This window comes from Lepisma saccharinum, chromosome 2, assembly GCF_977018435.1.
Source record: "Lepisma saccharinum chromosome 2, izLepSacc3.1, whole genome shotgun sequence".
Taxonomy (NCBI): Eukaryota; Metazoa; Arthropoda; class Insecta; order Zygentoma; family Lepismatidae; genus Lepisma; species Lepisma saccharinum.
In genome coordinates this window covers 73,356,742-73,378,673 of record NC_139230.1, presented here as the reverse complement: position 1 = coordinate 73,378,673, position 21,932 = coordinate 73,356,742, and positions in this window count along the sequence as shown.

Here is a 21,932-nt window from a genome sequence, read left to right as displayed (position 1 = left end):
TAGTTCCCCGGCTCCTCTTCCTCTCGGGATCGGTGGATCTCCGTGGTATGGCGCGGTTCGGACGTCGCATCTGAGCGGGCGTCGTCGGCGTCGTCGGGGCGTCAACATCTCTCTCTACGTCTCTCTGTCGCGGTTGGTAGGCGTCGTCGGCGTCGTCGGAGCGTCAACATCTTTCTCTACGTCTCTCTGTCGCGGCTGGTAGGCGTCGTCGGGGCGTCAACGTGGCGAATGGTAGGCATCGTCGGCGTATCAATAGGGCGGCGTTCGACGTTCTCTCTCTCTCCATGGCGGCGGATAGGCATCATCGGCGTATCAATAGGGCGGCGTTCGACGTTCTCTCTCTCTCTCCATGGCGGCGGATAGGCATCATCGGCGTTGCTTCTTCTGACGTCGGGCGAATCGACGTAACGCCCTCATCTCCTTTCTTCCTCTAGCCCGCCATAGTTTCCGGTGTTCCTTGTTTCTCAAAAATTATAAATGGCGTAAGGTAATCACGGAAACACGGTTTTGCTTCAACTTCCCCCAGCGGTTGAGGTAGGCGCACTCGTGTAGACTTACTGCCTATCACACACACTGGTGTTCGCACAACACAACAAAGTCCACTGTACACGAAAGGTAGCACAAAGGTGCTCTCGTTCCAAGAATCGCGGCAAAACTGTATATGGAGAGGTAGCACGGAGCTCCTCTCGCTACAAGGATCGCGGTAAGACTGTGTGTCGAAAAACCATGTCCTTCGTTTTATTTAGATTTTGAAAAACGACGCTAGGCGATCGTTGAAGCGACGCTTCCGAAGAGGTCAGTCCACTTTGCTCTATTGTCTCCAAACTAGGACGTAGCGTGTCCGAAGTTGACTTGTGCGGATTAAGCTTCCGCCTGGCTGTCGCCCATAGCTCAATTGCAATCGCTGTCCACAAACTGATCAATTAGAACCGATTTGATCTGGCGTCCGTAATTGTCGCTTGATCGTGACGAAACTCCACACATCCGTCCTTGCACATATGCCGCTGCGCTGGTATAAGTTTCACATGAATCTGACCGTTGGAAACCGAGATATTTAAATGTTTGTCATTACGGTCGAATTTCCTAAGCTTTAGACGCATAGCGTGACCCTTCAGGTGCTTACCCTTAACACAAGCGAATGTCTCGTTCCTCCCGTCGGCTTGGCAAAAATCAAATATGTAATCTTACAAATTAAAACACTTAACACTTTGAATCAACACGTCTTTTTACTGCTACATACATGAATAATAATGATAATAATAATGACGGTAAATCTGACTGTCACAACCTCGCCCCTCTCCTTCTTACAAGGATTTCGTAAGCGTGAAAAATTCGCTCTACACAGGGACGGAAATTTTTTTTGTTTACAAATCCTTGAACACTCTGTATATAAAAATTGACAAGCAAATACATGAACACCCTGTATATAAAAATTTACTCTCTGAACGGCACGGACACTGTGACCTTCCAGATACATAACATATATAATAACACCCTGAATATAAACATAACACGAAGAGTATGTACACAAAACAAGAACAAGATGTGAGCATTTACGTGTCAGCTCGCATTCTTACGTCGCTCTCTCTCTCGTACCTGGGCGAACCGTGTCTCGAATTTGGCCTGTTCGTGTCTCTCGCTGGGCTCCATGGGATTCTCGCTCCACGGCGTCCTGCATCTCCTCGATCTGACTCCGGGCTGACCGACCTGCTATCCGCGTGGCGCTGATAAAAGCCATCTCGGACTTGGCCGTTCTGAAAGAAGCTGTCGTTCCTCCATGGCGACGCACGAGTCGGACCTCCACGCCGTCTCCTGCCTCTGAACGGGCGTCTTCGTTGCGGTGAAGGTGGATCTTGCAGCTGGCGGTTCCTTTCAGCCCCTGGAGCGTGGTGCTGTCCTCTCCATCCCTGCTGGACTAGATGAACGCGCGGGTGTTTATTCCGGTGCGACGAATCATCTTCCGGTCGGCGCCGCTTGCTAAACTTCTCACCCCTGGTTTTCTGCCTCTCCTCCTCGCACTGAAACAGGTTTTCCAGTGTGAGGGACATCGCGTCGGCGTCAAACACGCAAGCTCCATTGAGGTGACGACGAATTTCGTGTGGAAAATGGTACACCAGAGCGGCTATTATCTCCGCCGTAGTCATTTGGGGTTGCAGAGACTTGAACTCATTGTACCGTTTCCAAAAGTACTGGGCATACGTGAGTCCTCCGCCCCTGTCGTATCGTTCGTTTAGCACCTGCATTAGCATCCTCTCGACCTGCAGGGGACGTTGAAAATAAGTGAGAAACGCTTCCTTGAACTCCTCATATGAATTGAAGTTCCCCTCGTTCCTGTCCATCCAGTTCTTGGCCCGGTCCTGCATTAAACCTTTCAGAATCAGAAGCCTATCCTCGTCTGTCAGACCTAACTCTCGGGCGGTAGAATTAAATTCCTCGAGGTACGTGGAAGGAAGAATTCTGTCAGCACCCGAAAATTTTTTGAAGTGCTTCCGGTATTCGGGCGGAAACAGAGCTCTCCTGGCGGACGGTTGTAGTAACTGTAAATCCTCGTCCTTCTGCTCGCGGCGCGGACTCAACCGTGGTGACGCAGTGTCTTCTCTTCGAAGGGGGCGGGGCGTTCCTGGGGCTCGCTGGTCGCTTTCCCCGTTCGAACAAGTGGCGACGTCGGCTGCCGGTGGTGACGTCAATCTGGGCTCCCGCGACGATTGTGAAGTGCCGCTGCTAGTTATGCTCAGTTGACGCACTTTCATCTCGAGGTCCTCAATTCGTTCGGAATTCCCTTCGGCTTTAACTGAAATTTCCCGCACATGTCGCCCCAGGGAGTCTATGCCACGGTCACATGTCGCTTCCAGCTGCACGCATTGTCGGGCCATCTGCTGCATACCTTCCTCCTGGTCGCGCACGCTCTGAGACAGTGTTGCCATCTGGTTCTCTTGCCGGTCGATCCGCACGTTGGTGTCGGCGATTTTGGCTTCGACACGGGATTCGCATTCCTGTACCCGAGTGACGAGTTCTTGCGTTATCACCTCACCGGAAGTACGGATGGTCCCCTGGAAACGGTCTTCCGTCACTTGCATCTGGGTGCTGATGGCCTCTATCTTCCTTTGGGTGGCTTCCATCCCGCTTCGAGTGGCTTCCATCTTTGATTCTAGCGAGGCTTCGATTCCGCTTCGCGTAGCTTCCATCTTTGATTCTAGCGAGGCTTCGATTCCGCTTCGCGTAGCCTCCATATTGGCTTCGAGCGAGGCTCCCATCCGCAGTAGCATCTCGATGATCTGTTGGGAGTTGGTACCACTGAGGCTAGCTGCTTCGTTGACCCGTTCCGCACCTCCCGGAGAAACCGGTTGCGCGCTGACCTCATTGGCTTGCCCCCCGCTGTTCGGTAGACTGCTTCCTTCACGTGGACCTAACGGGAGATCGCACCGGGAACAAACCTGGCTAGCTGTGCCGACGTTTTCACTTTCTGGGAACTCCTCGCTGCAGACATCGCAAATCACCCTTACGTCACTCATGTTTAAGTTCTCGATGCGGTGGTTGCGCAATTTCATGAAATCAAATATTCAACCCTCGGTCGATTCTCAATGCTCGCTGACAAGCGTAAACGTGAGCGCTCACAATATATACTAATATATGTATTTAAACAATTCACAAACAAAAAAAGATAAGGGCGGTCGATTCACCTTTTGCCAGAACTCAACTTAACGCCTAATGCCATATGCCAAACAAAAATTTTAAAATGCCTAACGCCTTAAGTAGCTGCCCTACTACCTTAACAAAATAAACGCCTAATATCTCAATTACCACCTCACGTCAAAAATAACACAATAAAATCTCACAATGAAACACAGTTCATGACACCAAAATACGAATGACGTAGCCCTTACAAAAACGACCTATGCACCTGCACTGAGGGTGCTTTCGATTTAAAATATACCGGTCCCTGTGTTCGCGGCGCCAAAAATGTATGCTACGCCCTCCCTTGCCCGGGAAAACAAATGCTACCACTACCTAGATAGAGGCGGCAAAATCTCCCTCGGACAAGCGAAATAGCGTTACGGTCCAGGTTAAGTTCGTGTGTAGGAACCGGTGACCAACAGTGCATAGTAATAAGCCATATCGAATAAAAACAAAGACATATGTACTTCCAAATTTCCACCTCTTTACCTGTAGCCGGGAAGCGGCTAGCTGCATACCTGAAAATCACGGGTAGCGACATGCATACGAAAATGATATAGCCCAAAATTAACATGAAAATAAAAAGTATATTCTATTCATAACCAACAAAAATGGAATTATTACAGGTCCCCAGACTTGCACTCTCACATTCTCTCTCAGATTCAATCCTCATGGGGTCATCGACACAAGAAATTATACATGACATGTACAGGTTTTATGACGACAAGCCCTAATTATTGCATTCTCAATTAATTTTATCTTACTTTTTTGTCTAATCAGGTCATTTGTGATTTTGCTCCAGTGCTACTTAAATCCTAGCCAGCCCTTACTTAAGTTCACCTTTTGTTTTTTTAAAAAAGAAACTAGTCGACGCGGTGACCATACATTACTTGACCAGTATAAACAAAGGCGTCTCAACGGCAATTACATTCACGTGGGCGGACGTTTTCCTTTTACAAGACCTCACGTGGTTCCAAACATAACAAATAACCTCCGTTGAGTGACGCAAACATATACTCTCTAGCAGGCGGGACTTAAACACTTCGCCGCGACGAGCAATTCACATTACCAGGCAAATACTTTAACAAATAATCACATATGCGACCGGACATAGCTAGCAGCGACACAGCGCTGACACCTAAAAATGAACAAACCTCAAGTAGAATATGCAATTAAGCGGGCGGCGCTTTACTCTAATAGTACGCACTTTAAACGAATACAAAGGAGCACAAACAACAATGAATTTAAGATCATAAAAAAAATATCACAAGGAATAAGAAAAATTGACCTGAGACGAATAGATTACAAATGATAAGCGCGACGGGAGTTTGGTATGAAGTTCGAGTTGAGTGGGCGTTTTCAAAATGTCGACGAATTTCAAGGGCGTTCTCTAAATCAATCGGGCCGTCACGTGTTAAGGTTCACACAGATGAATACTTTACCATCTCTCAGCTTCCGGGGTGCATCCTGGCGTCGTTATGGGCGATTGAAAAACACATAGTATTCACACGGAAGGTTTCCTTGGTCGCGACGATGGAGATGCGAAACGTGTTCAAACACCTAGTTCCCCGGCTCCTCTTCCTCTCGGGATCGGTGGATCTCCGTGGTATGGCGCGGTTCGGACGTCGCATCTGAGCGGGCGTCGTCGGCGTCGTCGGGGCGTCAACATCTCTCTCTACGTCTCTCTGTCGCGGTTGGTAGGCGTCGTCGGCGTCGTCGGAGCGTCAACATCTTTCTCTACGTCTCTCTGTCGCGGCTGGTAGGCGTCGTCGGGGCGTCAACGTGGCGAATGGTAGGCATCGTCGGCGTATCAATAGGGCGGCGTTCGACGTTCTCTCTCTCTCCATGGCGACGGATAGGCATCATCGGCGTATCAATAGGGCGGCGTTCGACGTTCTCTCTCTCTCTCCATGGCGGCGGATAGGCATCATCGGCGTTGCTTCTTCTGACGTCGGGCGAATCGACGTAACGCCCTCATCTCCTTTCTTCCTCTAGCCCGCCATAGTTTCCGGTGTTCCTTGTTTCTCAAAAATTATAAATGGCGTAAGGTAATCACGGAAACACGGTTTTGCTTCAACTTCCCCCAGCGGTTGAGGTAGGCGCACTCGTGTAGACTTACTGCCTATCACACACACTGGTGTTCGCACAACACAACAAAGTCCACTGTACACGAAAGGTAGCACAAAGGTGCTCTCGTTCCAAGAATCGCGGCAAAACTGTATATGGAGAGGTAGCACGGAGCTCCTCTCGCTACAAGGATCGCGGTAAGACTGTGTGTCGAAAAACCATGTCCTTCGTTTTATTTAGATTTTGAAAAACGACGCTAGGCGATCGTTGAAGCGACGCTTCCGAAGAGGTCAGTCCACTTTGCTCTATTGTCTCCAAACTAGGACGTAGCGTGTCCGAAGTTGACTTGTGCGGATTAAGCTTCCGCCTGGCTGTCGCCCATAGCTCAATTGCAATCGCTGTCCACAAACTGATCAATTAGAACCGATTTGATCTGGCGTCCGTAATTGTCGCTTGATCGTGACGAAACTCCACACATCCGTCCTTGCACACATGCCGCTGCGCTGGTATAAGTTTCACATGAATCTGACCGTTGGAAACCGAGATATTTAAATGTTTGTCATTACGGTCGAATTTCCTAAGCTTTAGACGCATAGCGTGACCCTTCAGGTGCTTACCCTTAACACAAGCGAATGTCTCGTTCCTCCCGTCGGCTTGGCAAAAATCAAATATGTAATCTTACAAATTAAAACACTTAACACTTTGAATCAACACGTCTTTTTACTGCTACATACATGAATAATAATGATAATAATAATGACGGTAAATCTGACTGTCACATTGTAAACGTTATTGTTGAGCATTTACTAATATTAAAATATAATTTATTCTGAACGCTTCATTGATAACAAGCATCTATATCTTTTCGTAATAAGATAGTATCTTCTGGAAGTATAATGCCTTTAAAAATCTTTAAATCATCTGCATAAAATAAGCAGCGTGAAAACTTTATAACAGATGGAAGATAATGGGGGCCAATAACAATTAATCCATTTGACTACGTACTGAATCGAACCCGGGACCTCTTCATTAGAAAGCGACAGCGTTAACCAGTATCCCAACTCGATTTTCGAACACCGCCATCTTGTTGATTTTATGTACACAGAGACTAACCTTGACAATTCAATACTGACCCTACCAAGTAATCGACCCCTAAAACACCATTGCTTACAAAGCAATGACCTTTACCGCTAAGCTTTGGTGCCATCCTAACATCATTTTCCTCAATATTCTTGCATCTTACACGTTGGATGTGCGCGCATATCCTCCACACACACACATACGCACGTGTTACGTTAGCATACACAAGAAACAACGTAACGGGTCAATTACCCCCTACCCCTTTCACATCGCCACGGGGCTCTTTGCCGGACGTCTTCAAGGTTAACAGGCACGTCAAATTTCAGCTGACTCAGCGATATACACGGCTGTCACCGGATGTAACAACATCGGATGTGTCAGATTTCTCGTGAGTTATGGTTCTATACGCCGCCCATCTACTCTTCTCTATTCTTCCTCTCAGTCTAAATTGAAATTGGTTTTAATGTTATAGCTTTTCTTTCACTGGCTGATTTTGTTTCATAGTTTAAAAATAAAAAAAGAGCCTCCTTAATGGCGCAGTGGTAGCGTCATTGCCTTGTAATCAAGGGGTCCCGGGTTCGATACCCAGTGGAGGCACATGGCACAGTGATTAGGATCCCACTTTAAACTGCAGGTCTGGTCCCAATTAGCCTTACTGTGCATAAAGTCTACTTAAAACAACAAATCAATCAATCAAAATAAAAAAGCGAGGATACTTTGTCATATTTTATTTACGTATTATGTTCCCTTTGTTTTTCAATGTGTCAAAATTTTCAGTTAGTTTTCTTTATTGTGACTTATTTGGTCACAATATTTTTCCAGTTTTTTTCTTTCAAATATTAAGAATTAGTTTTAATTGCCCTTTTTTGGTATTAATCTTGCACATACATTTGCTACACATGGTTTATATTCAAGTGTTGTTCAGTCTTAACTTATAATTACCAGTTATTACTTTTGCAAGGCCTGATTCCTTGCTTCTGCTCTTCATTGTGTCATTGTGTAACTTGTGTAACTGCTGAATTTAAGTATTTAATATACATATATATGTGCTTATCCAATGGCATAGTGATAATACCATTGTAATTAACCAATCTGTCCCAGGTTTGATCCCCTCCTGAAACACTGGATTGTGGCTCGGACTGCATTATGAAACTGTATGTCCACTCCCGATTAGCCTATCTGAGCATAAAGTGGAGTAACAACAAATGCTCACGTGTATGTGTTTCTACGTCAAATTTAAATGTTGATGTCTTAAAATATGAAATAAATTTTTGAGATTTTTCAGGACATTTAAAAACCTTGCTTTTTACAATACGTATTCAGAAGTAATGGGGTAGGGCTTCTTTGATGGTGTAGCAGTAACGTCGCCCCGTTGTAATCCATGGATCCCGGGTTCAACACATGATGGTTCCGGCACAAAGTGGTTCGGATCTCACTTTAAACTGTAAATCCAGTTCTGAGGTAAAGCACATATAGTGTACTTGAAACAGAAACTCAAATAAAGCAAGAGATGGAGGGGGAATTACATGCAAATATATATCAATATAGCACAAAATCTAATCGGGACTTTTAAACAAATATAATTGAATATCCAATTTTGCCAACATTGGGAATCGAAGCCTTAACCATTTGATATTTAAACCATTATTTATATCGCGGGGTGGAATTCGCCATCAGCGCCGCCCGAACGCCCCGTCCTGGACAACGCCGCTGCCGCCGCATGCGAAACGCGGCCGCCATAATGTTCTTGTTAAAATACTATTTTTGCACAGATAGACTAATCTGGATCCACAATTTATTTATTTATTTATTTATTTAGCAAGAGATCCTTAACAGAACCAATAGTTCCAATTACAAAGGATCATATTAAAAATAAAGATTATATATACATTTTAAAAATTACATAAATACAAAACTACAAAACAACAGAATTACAATATTACAAAATACAAAGCAAAAGATAAAAAAAGGTAAAAGATAAAAATGGCAGCAGGTATGTTACACAAAGTAACAGAACAAAATACAAACACAATATAGTACAATCACAACAGACTACTGCTAAATACTTTCAGATACAAACATATTATACATCGCACAATAGACGATGAACACTAGATTCATTACACAATTTGTACAAATATCAAATCCATATGAGAGTAAATAAGGTATGACTTTAAATACATAGTATCGATAAAAATAATGTAATACAAACACAGCTTCAATCAAATTTACTGTGAATTTAAATGATTAGGCAATGACAATATATGTATTTTTATTATTGAGCTATATGTTATAAAAGGAAGCGCGAAGTCTACTTTAATTCCCTTTTGAACAAGGTTGTTATAATTTGTGCATGGTCTGATAACAACTGAAGATTTATGTATATTGTTTCTCGATTTATCAATAAAAAAAGGAAGCAAACCCCTAAAATTTATTGGCATAACATTAAGTTTAAAATATTGCAACACTTCAGGCGAATATATTAAGTAATTCATAATCTTATAAAGTATAAAATAAAAAAAGGTAAAGTGCTCCCCTGTGCTTAGCACAACGCCATGAAGGCGTATAGGGGGTGTGGGGGTAACTCCCCACACTTTCTTGATCCGGTCGTGAGTGGGGGTGATGGGATCAGCATCACGCCCCTGACCGCCTTTACCCCCCAGGGTTTCCCCTAGGTACCCATGTTATTCGACGCTGGGTGGGCGCCGGGGCCGCTTCCCTCGTTAGAAAAGTTCCCGGATTTGAACCTGCCGGGGATCGAACCCGGGACCTTTAGCATGGTAGTCAGACGCGTTACCGACTGAGCCACCGCGGCCACCCCAAAGTATAAAATATTGAGCTATTAATCTTCTAGATTTCAGAGGTGGCACCTGAAAATCTACAAGTAAAATATTATAAGAAATTCTATTTAATACTGCATAACAATTAGACTTTTTAAAATACAAATATCGTAAAAATTTTAAACTGAATTCGTTCAATATTATCTGAATGTACTTGATAAAATGGATCCCAAATTTCACTTAAGTATTCAAGTCTTGAACGAACGATTGCATTATATAGGTTCATTAAAACTTGCATATTCTTAAAATCTTTAGTTGACCTAATTATAAATCCAAGACGTTTATATGAATCCGAGCAGATGTAAGAATAATGATGTTTATAGTTTAAATTCTTGATGGATTTGATGGATGGATGGATTTAGTTTATTTTACTTCGCCTTTTGTGCCTCCACAGGGCGAGCCTCAGCTACTGGGCGGGTCGCAGGTGGCGGATACCGAACGGCCATCAGATATGGTGGTTAGCTGCGAATAAGGAAATACCAAATAAGCAGTCCCGGACCGAGGCGGTAGTGCTGTTGAGGTCTGGGGAGGAAGGATTATGGCAAGATCATGCTCATAAAATCCCAGAAAAGCCCTATAACAGCACTACGACATGGCGAGAAAGTGCCGCGATCAAATAAGCACTGCCCCTGCTGCCTTGTAGGAAGGAGAAGGATCTCCAAAGGCTAGGGGAAGGTTACCTGGCAACCTTGCTTTAGGCTTGCCTTATGTAGTTCCAGTGCATAAAGCAATGTTGCCAACCTACTGGGCTCTTGCCATAGCCTTTTACGATGGGGGTTTCTAGAAAAAAAAATGAAAAAATGTTGGGAGTTGGCCCACACCCTTTGATTTAGGACCACCAAACTTCTTATACATTACCTAAATCGACAAGGGTGGCATCTAGCAATACCCTTTAGGGTATAACTATTTTCATTTTTGCCTCTATCTCTAACTGTTCTCGAGATATGAGAGTAGTGGTGATCAGCGGGTTGAGAAACATCAAGTGAGCCGCAGTGTTGCCAGCCCACCCCAAGAAAATTTCACCATGTGATCTTTTACAGGCGAAGCTAACCTACAAATAGGAGTTGTCAACACTGACTAGTTGCTTCTCAGCGTCTTGGAAAACGTCTTAAGACAAATATATTAATCTTTAAGAAAGTCGACTTCCGGTTTGTCAATTCCGGCCTGTCAAGTAAATTTTCTTAAGACAAATACCTTAAGACGTTTTCCAAGACATTGATTTTCTTGGCTCCTAATTGAGCTAAGATGACGATTTTAGGTTTGTTGGATAGGATTCGTCGAGAACTATTCGACTGGCAAATAAAATCGATTCTACCCCCTCCCCCTCTATTTTTTTCTCGCAAATTGATCTATTGCATGCTAACCAAAACCTCTTGGGAGGCAGGGAGCTCTTGTAACGCCACGGGTCCTCCACATGTATGTATGTAATGCGATTTGTGGGGGGGGGGAAGAGGGGGCCAAAATTTTTAACTTACAGCTAGAAATGTTTCTATAAAATAACAATGCCTATGAACCTGTTTGGCTTTAGGAAGCAAGCTATGGAAGTGCCTGTCCAGCCTAGGTCGTCGTCGAGCTTCAACGAACTCCTGCCTTCCATGCTATCTAAATTTAACGGTCTGTTAATTATACACTTGAATAGCATTTTAACCCAGTACGACGAGGATGTGGGCAAAACTTTCTATGTATTCAACAACAACTTGAATTATTACCAGTTCCCCATCTCAGGCAAGCTTAAGTTCGACATGAATCCCGAGAACAAAGGGGAAGCCAAGGTTTCCTCAGGCAAGAACATCTATCGCATCAAGCATGATAGGATGGATGCGACTACAACGTACGATGTGTCTGCTGGCGATCACCTGTACGTGGAGTTCTTGGACGACTACGACAAACTCATCCCTCTTTTCATAGAAATGAAAATCACCTACCCAATAATAAATAACCACAGTGGTAACAATGCCTAACAATATTTTTGGTCACACCAAGCGCGACGACCACGGCGACGAGCTACTCATGCTCGACGTCAGGGTCAAGAAGTTGCGAATCGACCTGCAGATCCTGCAGTCCACGCTCAACTCCAGCCTCCAGTCAGAAATAGCTTGCCTGCAGTCTCAGTGCCTGGACCCCGTACTCAAAATTGACGCCGAGCTCAAATCGCTGCTGCAAAAGTACACCGACCTCGCGTCAATAGACAACTTCGACAACTTGGCACTGAGCGTAGGAAAGCTTCAAAACGAACTTGTGAAGCTGCAGCAAGCGCAGACCTCAGACGTGGAACAGCTGAAGCGACACTTGCAGGACCAAACGAGCACCATACAGACTGAACTGCAAAACATTATCCAGAGCATCAAGACTCAAGATGACTAATATCGCGTGAATGCCAGTATTGCCAAATTGCACGAATAGTTTCAATCATTCGAAATTCCTACGTTGGAAAGCATCAAGGCTGAGCTTCAAACGGATGTTTTGCATGCAGCCATCAACGAAGTCAAAACTAAACTCCAAACGCTGCAGGACTTCACCGACAATCTACCTTCGTCCAGCGAGGTGAATGCCATTGCCCGTAGCGTGGCCAACATAAAACTCCAACTTGAGAACTACGAGGATTTCGGGAAGCTGCAAGGCACCATAGCCCATATTGAGGATACTCTCGCCGTCATCAAAAATGATCTGGCAAACGTACACGAAGCACTGGAATCCAAACTGCCTGGCATCAGGGATACTCTGGCCAGCGTCCAAAAGCAGATCACCAAGTTGGAAAGTCTAAACACCGAATCAGAGTTGTCGCATTTTCATCACTTGATCGACGACATACAGGCTAAGTTGGAAACTTTGCAACAATCCACCCCCACCCAGCACGACATAACACAATTACAAGAAGGCATACGCGCTGCTGCTGCTGCCTCAGAGTTGGACGCGATGAAAAAAGCTTTGGAGTCGCTCCAAAACACGGTGGACACCCTGCCTACCTCGCAGGAATTGAAAAGCGTGACGAGGGCTCTCAACCGAATACTCAAATCCGACGACATCAAAAACATCCAAACCGAAATTGAATTGCTTCGGGAGTCTGTTGCAACCTTACCCACCAACCAGAACATAAGCGAGCTACATGGTTTGTTTGCGGAAATTAGAACCCAGGTCCACGACCTCGCAACCAAGAGCTCCAAGTTGACACTCGTGGAAAGTCTTCAGCAGATTATCGCCAATGTGAAAGAGCAAATTGGCAGCATCGAGGCGAGCCAGGAATCGGCCATAGAAAATTTCAGTACCCAACTACATGACTTAAACGAAAAATTCAAGAGGCTAATTGTCGATGTGAAGATCAAGCCCGATTACGACTCTGTTGTCCGTGCTATCGAGGAACACCTGGAATCAATAAACGGTAGATTGGAGGATGTGGAGAGCGAGGTTCGAACGAATGTAAACAGCCTGAACGCCAGCATCGACAATCTCAAGTCCACTGCTGTCATCGAACTGTACAGCATTCCAAACAGGGAATTTTCCTCGCTCTTCCATCCGGGTGCCAAACTCTACATGCTGACTCCTGCCAAATCCTATCACCAGTTTTTCATCGCTGGCAAACGCTTCAGGGGAATTACAAGTGGCTCGACATGCTTCCGTAACTCGTTAACTGCTATAATCACAGTTTGCATCGCACGATAAACATGAAAACAGCTGACGTCAACAAATATGACGAGCGGCGTTTAATTTCTACGGTTTATTGTCCAAAGTACAAATTTACAAACAAGAAACCGAAATACAAAATTGGAGATCAGGTGAGAATCAGTAAAGTTACGCGTGCGTTCGAAAAAGGCTTCACAAAAAACTGGAGTACGGAACTTTTCACCGTAGTTCGAGTCTTACCCGGAAACCGTCACACGTATATAATAAAAGATAATCCTGAAAGGAAGATTTTACGAAGAGGAACTTTTAAAACAAAATACCCCGACACGTATCTTATTGAAAAAGTATTACGTAGAAAAGGTGACAAACTGTTGGTGAAATGGCTGGGACTCGAGGATAGACGAAGTTGGATAGACGCAAACGAGATGATTGTGTAACGGGTGCTTGGATTGTGGTACGGCGACTGCCAGATTTTCCATCGGAACGTCAGGATAGGAAAAATGGCGGGCTTCTACCCGACAACATTCGCTGCCTTATTGTTGGAAATTCTGGATGTGGAAAAACAACGTTACTTATTGATAATTTTCTTCTTGCACCCAACTGGTTAAACTGGAAGAACAGGCACCTGTATGTTTTCTCCAAAAGTTTTGAGAAATCGAAGTATCGCCCGCTGTCGGAACTGTACGAGGGACTAGGCATAGCTATATTTGCTTCTGAACTGATACCACTACACTGCTGTCTTGAAAATTCGGTGGTGGTTTTTGACGATGTGATCCTGGAGAACCAGAACGAAATTCGCATTTTTTTTACTCAGGGTCGGCACAGAGGCATGGACTGCTTCTACCTTGCTCAGATTTTTCCAAAATCCCCAAGCAGCTACTCCGAGACAATGCTAATTTTATTTGTTTGCTTCGTTAAGACTACACCAATTTAAAACACGCTTACGATGATTAAGTAGGTGGGGACATAAACTACAATCAGTTTTCCAAATTTTGCTCTTCATGCTGGAACCAAGATGATTTCGGATTTGTCACAATAGACATGACTAGGAAACCCAATAACGGAAAATACAGAAAAAAAATAATTTTCTAAACGTTGCAACGTTGCAAGAAACGTCTTGATCAATTATAAATAATTACATACAAAAAAAAATGAAACGCAAACTTGCAGACGACAACCTGAAGCTGCGTATCTACCAGGCAAAACGGTTTAAGGGTTGGAAATCCGAGAATCGTGGAATTTACGAAGAGAAAAAGCGTCAGGACCAACCTATCATCGATGCCATCAGTGGACTTGTAAAGAAATCAAAGATGTCAAAGAGCAAAACAAAGAATTAATCAACGAGCTTGTGCCACTCACCGCTCGAAATTATACTATACCTACACCGATATCCAGCATTCACACTACTCCGCTCGAACTTACTCCGACTCCGAGACGTCAGGCCCTAGGCAGTACTTCTTCGGACAAGCTAGGGATTACCAAAGTTAAACAGAAATTTTGATCATGACGGACGCCCTGTACCAAAACAACGATGCGACACAGAATCGCGTGAAATCTAGCAGCGGAGAAAAGTACAGGAACCTCATCAAGCCAATATGGACCCAGCTCAAGTCTGGCAGCGGTGTCAAACTCTACAATACCCTTCCTAAAGAGTTTGTTTGGGTAGATGAAGTAAGGAAGCTTGTAGATCGATTGCTGGTTATCGCAGCCGAAGAAAATGCAGGCAATCGCAACTTCCACAACGAGAAGGTGGGCATCATGGACATGATTAGCATCAAGCTTAAGAACTTCATTGTCAACGACAGCAAAGGCATAGGGTACCTCATCAAAATCATCAACACCCTGCCTCCCAAATTCTGGAATGTGGAAGAGGGTCGAGGTCTCAAGAACGATATTATCAACAAGCTACCCTTCGAGATGCACCTGCCAGGTTACCAGTACTGCGGTCCGGTACCAAACTCGAACAGCGACTGGAAAAAGAAGACAAGGGAGTGAACCCACTGGATGGAGCATGCAAGGATCACGACATTGCCTACAATACTTACACAGATCTCGACGCACGTCACGATGCCGACAGGAAGTTGGAGCATGCAGCTTTCGGGAGACTCGTCAGCAGAGATGCCTCGCTAGGTGAACGGGTTGCTGCATTGGGTACGACCATCGCCATGAACAAAACGAAAATTGGGGTGGGGGCTGTAAGTAAATAACACCCTGTGAAAAAAAAGCAACTTGTATAACCAACCTATTAGGGGGCAAAGCCTTACCTTTTTCACGATATATATAAATACCATACTATCACCATGAAGCCCAAAGGTGTCGTTTACCAAATACCCTACGCAAACCTCAAGTCTCTCGGAGCTCTTGATGGATTACTTACCAAAAAGCAGCGCGAGAAGAAATATTACTGCTTGGCAAAAGGTCATGGAATGAAATTGCTGCTTAGCGTTCCTCAGTTGAGGAGGTTACAAGGTTCGCGAAAGCAGCAGAAGACTGGAGGTTTCATATTCAGCATCCCGGCTATCTTGGCAGCATTGGGTGCTGTAGGCAGCTTGGCAGGAGGCAGTGTCGCCATTGCCAAGACCGCCATCGATGCAAAAAAAATAAAGCCGGGTTTGAAGAGCAGAAACGCCACAACCTGGCTATGGAGAAGAAGCAGAAAGGTGTGACCAAAAAGCGAAAGAACAACCTCGAAGGTTTCAAAAAGTTAAAAAAAAAAAAAGAAGAGGCCCTGTCCAACTTCGATATTGAATATTTGATCGAATCGTTGGGGGTCAAGCACTTCAGGGGCGTTTTCATGTCTGATTCTCTACCTTCTGTTGTGAAGAAAAAAGAGTGTGGTGTGGTTAACTTAGATAGTTACGAAAATCCAGGTACACATTGGATATGCTACCTCAAAGCTTTTGGGATTCGAGAACAACACAAAGCTCGAACCTGGCATCAAGCACATAGGTGCTAACATTCCTAAATTTCTAGCCATCGAGACTCTGAACATACATTGCAATGTGGCAGAAGGTATGATCACCAAATCCTTAGACGGCATCCCACCAGCATACTACCAGGCGGGGGGATTCGAATGAGGTACAAAAATCAAAACTCAAAGTCACACAGTACTGTTTCCCATGCTCCTGCTTCCTGGCTTCTTCTCCGACTACACAGAGATTATGTGGAAGGGTGGTTTGCGCGTCACTTTTCGCAGAAGCGCCAACGACAACAATGCGTTGATGCGTTACAGCACCTTGAGTGCAGACGGTTCAGCACCTCCCAACAAACTACCTGATCCTGCCAAGTGCATCATCCAGTCCATGGAGCTGCGCATGCCCGTAGTGGAATACGAAACTAACTACGCTCTCAGGTACAAAGCAGACATTTTGAAGAATCCCCAAGTACCCATCCAATTTTACGGTTACCAGTGCGTGCAGAAACCTGCTTTCGGCAACCATTTTGAATTTGACGTGACCACACAGTTTAACAGCATCCGGTACGATATGCCAGAGTTTGTGGTCGTGCTCTTCCAGACAGGGGAGGACAACAACCAAGAAAAAGATTCGAGCTAGTTCGACAATTGCAAGATCAAGAACATCTACCTCAAAAATGGCAGGAACGAGATATTCCCGCGTGAGAACTACAACCTGAACATTGCAAACAACGACTACCTGAAACTGTACGAGGCATACACAGCTTACAAGAGAGTGACCTCCGGCAATGTGGTACTACAACCCCAATGAGTTCATAGCTCGCAGACCCATGTTCGTCATTAACACATCGAAGAGAAAGCAGGTGGTTGTTAACGATCGCAATAACATCAAGATTGTGTGCGAGTTCTACGATGCTCTGCCTGCGGACACACTGTGCAGCGTCATCCTTATTGCAGAGAAAACTTTTGTGTATGATGTCAGGAACGAGCGAGTGACCGAGCAGTTTTAAATATGCAGAGGAAATAACAATAAATTAAAAAAGCTATGCTTGAGCGCGCAAAGGAACTTCCCCTTTGGACCTGCACATGCCCCAAATTTTCGTCCCGTAGGACACGACGGGAGTTAGTTCCGTTAAAAAAGTAAACTTACTATATATTTACAGACATTGTTAATTTTTTGTATTCTTTTGTGTAGGTCAACAAAAAATTCTGTTGATTGAATATATCGTATGTATTACAAAAAAACCTGTGAAATTAATATTTAGAAAAAAATATCCCACCTCGTTTTGCATTCGAGGGAAAAAAACACTAGTAAATCAAATTTCTTTTTTTTTTATTTTGGGCACACAGAGCAAGTTTTACCTGTTTTCAGGCGATAGTGACCCCACGGCAGGGTATGAATCCCACATTCGAGAACATATCTCTTTTCGTCTCGTGCATCCAGAGCAATTTTCCTGACGGTGTTGGTTGTGGGGGGAGGGGGTAGAATCGATTTTATTTGCTAGTCGAATAGTTCTCGTCGAATCCTATCCAACAAACCTAAAATCATCATCCTAGCTCAATTAGGAGCCAAGAAAATCAATGTCTTGGAAAAACGTCTTAAGATTTTTGTCTTAAGAAAATTTTCTTGACAGACCGGAATTGACAAACCGGAAGTCGACTTTCTTAAAGATTAATATATTTGTCTTAAGACGTTTTCGAAGACGCTGAGAAGCAACTAGTCAGTGTTGCCAACTCCTATTTGTAGGTTAGCTTCGCCTGTAAAATATCACATGGTGAAATTTTCTTGGGGTGGGTTGGCAACACTGCGGCTCACTTAATGTTCCAGAACCCGCTAATCTGTACTACTGTTGCAATAGATCAGTATTCTAGAAAAAAATAGAGGAGGAGGGGGGTATTAACACTGTGCACCACCACCACTATTGCCAGTTAGCATCACCAACTCTTCTTCATCTTACTTCATACTTATCATCTTAGAAGGTTACAATATATTTCGCCGTCAACTCCTATTTGTAGATTAGCTTCTTGAAGCCGGAATTGACATACCGGAAGTCGGCTTTCTTAAAGTTTAAGATATTTGTCTTAAGACGTTTTCCAAGACGCTGAGAAGCAACTAGTCAGTGTCGCCAACTCCTATTTGTAGGTTAGCTTCGCCTGTAAAATATCACATGGTGAAATTTTCTTGGGGTGGGCTGGCAACACTGCGAGCGCACCACTTTCTCGTTTGCCTTACGATATTTTCCGTTAAGGTTGCAAAAAATGCACCACTTTCTGTTGGTGAACTGTCTTTTTACCCCTACTTACCAGACAGGCTACATATTTTGTAGCAAGTTTGGCAACTCATGATTGGCCAATTGCTTAGTATCGTATCATTCTATAGAGTGCTGTGATCAGAACCAGTCACTTTGGAATTAATTGCTGGGTGATCTAAGCTATTCATCATATATCCTCTGATGAGAGCACTCGTCATTGGCATGACGAGTTAACGCTTGGCAGTACGAAAGGTACAAATAACATTTAGGAACTTAATATCTAGAAAGGACAATGGTAACTCGTTGGGCTTTATAAATCTTTGAACCTGAATCATGGCCCGGTTTAGGATATCTACCTGTCTATCTGACGAATGAAGATAATAACGATGAATAAAAATAAAACAAGTCCTCTGTTGGCTTCTCTATAGGTTGACGAACGCTCCACTCCTCTCCTAACCTCTTCTCTCTCCTCAATTCCAATCCAAAGTCAGTCCCCTCTCAGTTTGTCTCACCTCTATATTACACAGGCCATGGAGCTCTTTCTCCATGCCGAATCGTGTTTTTAATTGCCACTATGCAACCCGCTGGCTCCAAAGGCAGAAGAAACTACATATTTCCTGAATACCTCAGGAGGTTTGCATATCAAAACACTGTGCATTGTTTACATGCCTCAATGATTGAGTCAACTGAGATATACAAGTGAATGCCCTGGTCAACATGAAGCAATCAGAGAGGCTTTTAAATTAAAAATATAATCTTAGGGATTGATACGTTCTACAGCCGCGGAAAAAAAATTTCCATTTTGAAAATTTAAAACTCAAATCACAAAGCTTGACATGACCCAGGTTCCCCAGTTTGATATATTTTCTTAAGGAAAAAAACAAACAAACAAAAATATAAAAACAACAGAAATAAAATGAATTAAATAACAACATATAGCTTTCTCTTGTTTTCCTAACTCAAAAAAATTATTCTATTACCCAAAACCTTACAATCCATAATAATAAGTACTCATATCAATATGATGTTTTTTAAAAAAGGTATTATGTATCATTACATGACTGGTGTTTACATAATTCATGTCACTATATGATATAACTTTCGACGTAACAACATTTTGCGTACCTAAGCCTTTCATGTAGGATTACTCATTCCTACTGAGTCGCGAGCGATCGTCGTTTCTCTTTTGTCCATCGCCAGCGCGATGCCAAAGCACTGTCAGCCGGTATATACTAAATGCGAATGGCCGACGTGTATTCGCAAGGAAACGAATAGTACAGCAATGTTTCAATAATATTTAGCCCGAATTGGACCCTTAAAATAAATATCGTGAACAAAGAATGTTTATTATGAAGTTCACGATATCGTGAATTCTCAAACGTGTAAGTACTATCGTAAATAAATGTATATATTGTGTATAAAAAAATAAACATAGTATGTTACACTGAGGCTATGATAATCGTAACAAATGCTTGCTGTAAAATTAATCACAAGTACACATATCATTGCTTGTGCATGTAGAAAAGCCTGGTTACACCGACGTATAATACGTTGTGCTTATTTGATAGCCACTTCACTTATTACAAAACGGAAGAAAAATGTTGTTATGCAATGTTTATATTAAATCTTCCATTCGTTGAAACCAAATACGCTTATATGAACTTAAATAAACTGTCACGGGAAGGTATATATGCATACAAAATTTCCAATCACTGATTATTTCGCTATTCATGTGTATCAATAGGAAGTATTCGATGCACATAATTATTTGCACTGAATAATAACACTGTTACATTCATAAAAACCCAGAAAATCAAAAAAACATTCGATTCCCTCTACTGCGTTGTTATATACACTGTAGTATAGCCTTCTAAACACTGTTGATATATAACTGCACAATTAAAAGATCTTGCAAGTGTCAAAAAAAAACTGTCTGTTCTGATTATAAACATCAGAAATGAAATTTCACACATAAAAAAATCACGTGTAAAAATGTCACTTACTAAGTTTCATCTTGATGAAAAAAATAACTGATTGTAATGAACATATGCATAAAACATTGGCATAATAAAGCATACTTCCTGGAATGTTCGAAAGTGCTGTAGGAATGCTTTGCTGTTATTTGCATGTTCATTTGACTATCCGTTATGAAACTTTCTTCTTAAAAAAATATAAACACTATTTGTTGCTAGCACTGGAAAATTGGCACAGTTGCTACTTGTTGCTTCCTTGTATTATGGTGCATATTATGATGCATGTTAAAACTGCCTAGCATGCATTCATTTCTTGTTGCTTCTTTGTATTATGGTTCATGTTAAAAAACTGTCTAGCATGCATGGTACTTAACTGAACACATGAAGAAGGGCAATGGAAAAATGTTATTTTCCATGAAGAATGGGAAAGATCCACATTAATACACATGGTGTAAGCTTATATGTGCATGTGTGGGGAAACAATGAAGCACAATTTGAACAATAACTCCTGTAATTATTGTTTTAACCAAAACTGCTGCTGTGGGATATCTAGTCTCTCTGCTTCTCTTTTTCCTTTGTAATACTTGTCTTCTTAATTTTGTTTGGGGCAATGTAAAATATGTAATAAATACCCGTTGAACTTGGAAAATGGGAAAAAAAATTGTGTCCCAACTGCAAATGATGTGTAGGGAAATTCTATCTGGTTCCTTCAAAAAATGTGGTGGATAAATCTATAATCTGTAGTCCACTGAACTGGGAATTCATGGTCGAATTCTTCCTTACTGGGAAAGGTGTAGTTCTCTTGTAGTATTACAAATATGGTATCTGCATGCCTCCTTCAAGTTGTTGGTGACAAGTCTTTCCGCACGGTAGTTGACTGCTGCTGCGGAAGTCCTTCGTAAGAAAATGCCCATGATTGATGTAGGCACTGCTCGTCCAAGTTGTTTCGTATAGACAGGTTAGGTTAATTAAGAGGAAAATTATAATAATGAAAGGAAACTATTGGGAATAGGTGTAATTGATTCACGTTTTGCACACAAAACCAAACTCATTCCATTGCCTTTTCTTAAAATTAAATTAAATTAAATTGCTTCATCAAAATTAAAATATGATTAAAATAAATTGATTACATATCTGCTATAATTCTTTAAAAATAAATAAGGAAAATTTAAATAAAATACACAACCGTAATTAAATAAAAATATTAATCTCCATGATTGACGTGTTGCCTTGAATAAAATTATAAATTATTGCTGTGTTACTCTGAATCTAACTGTTTAACAAGTAAACGGTTACTATAAAAATAATAAACAAATGCTGCGGTTAACAATAAATTCCAAATAATAAAAACTAATATGGACATGCGCAAAGGCGTTAAAACTAATTCATGAAATGAAATGCCCTTACTAATAGAATGATAAAGTTGCTTTAAGGCAAGTTCAAACGGAGTCCATTGAGGAATAGTGAAATCAGATAAATTCTTGGGAATATCAAGCAATAATTCAACTTC